Source organism: Octopus bimaculoides, chromosome 4 (genome assembly GCF_046866305.1).
Source record: "Octopus bimaculoides isolate indiv1 chromosome 4, ASM4686630v1, whole genome shotgun sequence".
NCBI classification, from domain to species: domain Eukaryota; kingdom Metazoa; phylum Mollusca; class Cephalopoda; order Octopoda; family Octopodidae; genus Octopus; species Octopus bimaculoides.
The window spans coordinates 146641810-146646809 of record NC_142931.1 but is presented as its reverse complement, the minus strand read 5'-3'; the positions used below and the strand labels follow the sequence as shown (position 1 = coordinate 146646809).

General features: G+C 39.9%; 1 protein-coding gene across 2 annotated transcripts in view; it reads right to left on the bottom strand.

Moving 5' to 3' along the window:
- LOC106878760 (uncharacterized) overlaps positions 1-5000 on the bottom strand; it is a 69825-nt gene that overhangs the window by 61755 nt on the left and 3070 nt on the right. The gene's annotated exons all lie outside the window — the stretch shown is intronic.

The following is a 5000-nucleotide window of genomic DNA, read 5'->3' as shown; positions in this document are numbered from 1 at the left end:
CACCACCACCAATATCAACGACAACACCTCTTCTGCGACTCCCAACAATCACCAATCACCTGAAGACCATACTACTACCACCACTACTAATACTACTGCTACAGCCAATACTAATACGATACAGCATCAGTACTAGAACCTACAGCACCACTACTAGCACAACTAATACCACCACCACCACCACCGACATCACGACCACCAGTACCTCCCATTGACTCCACTATCACCACTACCGCACCACCTCTGACATTACTACTACTACTACTACTACTACCGCCACCATTACCATCACCACCTCCACCATCACCATCACCACCACCACCACTGACACTACTACTACTACTACTACCATGACCACAACCACCTCCTTATGTTGTCAACAATGTTGCAGACATGAGAAAATTACTTGGAGAGGTTAAAACAATCTGGAAGTAATAATGGTGTGTGAAACGTGTTGTTGTTCAGTCTGACATGGAGACTTCGTCACGTTACAAATACCACACCGTCCCACAACCAGCAACATCACGTTTATAACATACACACACATACACATACACATGCAGTTGTACAACGATTGCACAATATATATATACATACATATATATATGCATATATATATATATATATATATATATATATATATATATATATATATATATATATATATATATATATATATATATATATATGCATATATGGGTAAAGGACGACACCAATAGTAAACAACATGAAATACGAAAATGAGTTAAATGAGTTAAACAACGAGAGAATCAAATGGGAAACAGAACAAGTAACACAAGGAACCACCCTTCATCAGTTGTCGGCTGTCTATCTACTCCTCATTTCGAGCATTGAACGACAATATGAGTCTTCGAAGACAGTTGCTCCCATAAATACCAAAACAGGACAGTGGAGACATACAAGGAAACCGAACGAAAACAAACATGGAGGGTCGTTAGACCAGAACGAGAGGAAAATAGTGAACGCTGGGAAAAATACTTTCTTTGAAAATTAGGAGAGATGGAAGACGTCCAGTCCTTAGGACGTCCTACATGCACACACACACACATACACACATACATACACATCGTTTATATAAGAAGGTGTACTGAAAAATCCCTGGACTTAAAGATGTCGCAAAAAGTTTGGCTGGAGGTTCAACCATCGGAGATCTTTTACAGAGCTTAGAAAAACTGTAGGACCGCTGTAATAATTGTGTGAATTTGGGAGGAGAATATATTGAATAAAATTATAATAAACTGATCCTCCAGTATTTTCTTTTATGCAAATGCAGGAACTTTTTAATATCCCTTCGTGTGTGTGCGTGCGTGCGTGAGTGTGTGTGTGTGTGTGTGTGTGTGTGTGTGTGTGTGTGTGTGTGTGTGTGTGTGTGTGTAGAGGCCCATCCTGATCTTCTGATGTGGCGTGAGGCAGTGGGAATTCCTAACAGGCCGTTGGACCGACTTAAAGTATATACATACATACAGACGTACATACATATATACATACATACATACATACATACGTGTATGTGTATGTGTGTATGTATGTATACACAAACACACACACACACACACACACATACAGAGATATATTTAGATCTTTGTTTTGTATGCATACACACGCCGCACAGAGGAAGATGGTATAATTAGATTAAATTGGTATTCACGGATGTGATACTGAAGAAAGAGCAATCATTCCTGAAATATGCATCTACACCCATTACCTAATTTTCTCTCTTTGATCGCATTGTTTACGTGGACGTATTCGTAACTTTCAGTGTAGGTTCTAAATTCTATAAAAAAAATCTGTAGCGGTAACTTTAAAAAGTGATTAATTCAAAGAGAAAAGCCTCTGGAAGTTTAATCACTAATCTATTTCGATATAATAAGTGTAGGCATAAGGAAATGTCTGGAACTCTGAAAATTGAAATATCAGATAGAGGGAGAAACAAAGGAGACAGAGACAAACAGACAGACAGACAAACAGAAGCAGAGAGACGTAAAGAGAAACAGAGCGATAGAGAGAAACGGTCATGGGGTGTAAGAGAGACAAGGAGGAGGCATTCACTCCATCTGCAAAAATAGCAATCAAATCTCCCTCAAATTAATCAACGAAACTTCGGATAAAGTGGTCCTCGATCCGTCGTTCATATAAAATATACCAGATGGTCACGACTGGAAAGCCTTTTTTTCTTTTCTACTGTAGACACAAGGCCCGAAATTTGGGTGGGGGGGACCAGTCGAGTAGATCGACTCTAGTACGCAACTGGTACTTAAATTATCGACCCCGAAAGGATGAAAGGCAAAGTCGACCTCGGCAGAATTTGAACTCAGACGTCATAGGTCTGCTACATTACGAATCACATATGCCAACAACAGCAACGGCAACCGCCGCAACAGCAATAACAACGACAGCAGCAGCAACAACAACAATCGTAAGTTGTTAGAGCGTGTCGGACAGAATGCTACGCTGTGTTTCTTTCGTGTCTCTATGCGCTGAGATTCTGAGATCGAGTTGCACCGAAGTCGGTTTTGCTTTCATTCTTTTTCATCCTCAACACTGGAACATTCCTGTCTCAAGTCCTACAACTCATAGGGCCGCTTACCCGATTTCCATGATTAGCGCTGGGTTAACTATTAAGTAAAATAAGCACGCGCTTAGGGCATCAAGGGAGATGGGGAACAAAGAAATGGTAAATGGTTTACGGCACTAAAAGAAATCGCTTTCAACTTGCTAAAATAATATTCGGGATGCTTTTATCTCTACTAAGTATAGAAACCCAAGCGTTACGTAAAAATAATTTTCAGGATCTGATCAAAGATTTGCAATTAACAAAAGACAGGCGGAAACCTTTCAAATACAAGTAAAGTAGAAATAATTTTCCATCTTACTGCAAGTTTTGTTTCATTTTGGAAAAAACAATTATTTTACGGTTTATTATTGTTTATATTTTGAATTACATATATATGGGGACAGCAACATCCTCTAAGGGCTTAGGGCTTCGATGGATCTTAATCACTCCCTGTCCAAAGCACAAAAGTAACCGAGATCACAACATTCCCACAGAACCAGACTTCAGTCCGTTGCATGGTTACTCACTTACAGCTGAGTGGCCTGGAGTAACGTGAAGTGAAGTGATTTGCTCAAGAACACAACGCACCACTTGATCGGGGATCGAAACCACGATCTTGTGATCGTCAGTGCAACACCCTGACCGCTAGGCCACGCGCCTTCATGAGAACATCAGATGTTGTTGGGTTTATTCCAGTTCTTTGAATTCCGAGTTCAAATCCCGCCGTATCTAAATGGGTGATAGAGTTTAATCTGTCACCCAGTTTAACACAGACCCCCGCCCTGCCCTGGACACCTTGGATGCCTTCAGCGAAGTCGTTTGTAAACATTCGGGATAGGTCTCTGGTTTCAGGGTACCTTCCTTCCTCACACTTGTCTTAGACATCCTGCAAAGGATTATGGCCACTGCATCCCCTCCCAAGCAAAAGATAACCAAATCACAACAGCTGAAAATAATAGGCTATGGACACGTGAGAGCAAGAAACAGAAACCAATCACATCCTGCTGTCATAAAAAAATAACGTCACCTGAAAAAAGGCTGTATGGTCATTTCTGGAACGTCTTTAATCGTAGGTTGTTTGCTTGTTAAGGATAGTGTTGGGACTTAATAACAACAGGCTAAAACAAACCGTGAGCCTTTTCCTTTCTGTTTTCCTTTCTGCTTTCCCGCTCTCTTTCTTTCCGTCTCCTCTTCCCATTCCTCTGTCTCTCGGTGTCTGCTGTCTCCTGGCTCTTGTTATTTTAGACACCAACATCCATTAACCCGCCAATATAAAACGACCTGACATTGTCGAAACACAATGAAACAGGAGAAAGCGTCCTCTTTGTTGTTTTACTGGCGCAGTTGAAATCGAGCTGGATAAAGAAACTATTACCCAACCCGTCTCAGCACACCACATTCACACACACACACACACACACACACACACACACACACACACACACACACACACACACACACAAACACACACACACACACACTCTCTCTCTCTCTCTCTCTCTCTCTCTCTCTCTCTCTCTCTCTCTCTCTCTCTCTCTCTCTCTCACACACACACACACACACACATACACACACGTACACATACCTACACATGCTCACACGGTGGTGCTTGACCGATGGTAGGTCGGACGGCACGATGCCAAGACCGATAGATTGTAGCCTGTTTGAAAGTAGGACGTTAAAAAACTATTGGTTAAACGTATCATCTCGACATTATGTATGTATGTATGTATGTATGTATGCATGCATGTATGTATGTATGTGTGTGTGTTTCATTAAATGTATGTGTATGTGTATATATACATAAATGTATGTGTGTGTATATATATATATATGTGTGTGTGTGTGTGTGTGTATGTATGTATGTATAATTACATATATATTTACATAAATATATATATATATATACACACACACACATAAACATTGCATGTATGTGTATATATTGGGAGATGGGCAAAATGGTGGAAACATCACTTTAACTAATTTAACTATTTTTTTCTCTATTGGCAATATGACAAATTCAAAACTATTCTAGTTTGTATACATTTGTTTCTATGCATTATGTATGCCTGCCTTGTACGTTCATGTGTGTTTTTATTTTATTTTTTGTCTTATTTTTTCTTATTTTGCAGATATTTATATTTAAATAAGTTAAAATGCGTGACCAATCTGATTTCGAAAGAGGACAAATTGTTGGAGCGAGAAAGGCTGGAGTTTCAGTCACCAAAACTGCTGAATTGTTTAATGCTTACAGAGATAGACTCTCCAAAATCATTTTGGTATTCCAAAACCAAGGTAAAACCAGCTCTAGAAAGCACAATTGTGGAGAGAACGTGAAATTCATAAAGAGAGACTGCAGAACAGTAAAACGTACCAGCAAAAATGACAACAGAGTTAAGTCATCAGCTGGCCAAGACGTGTG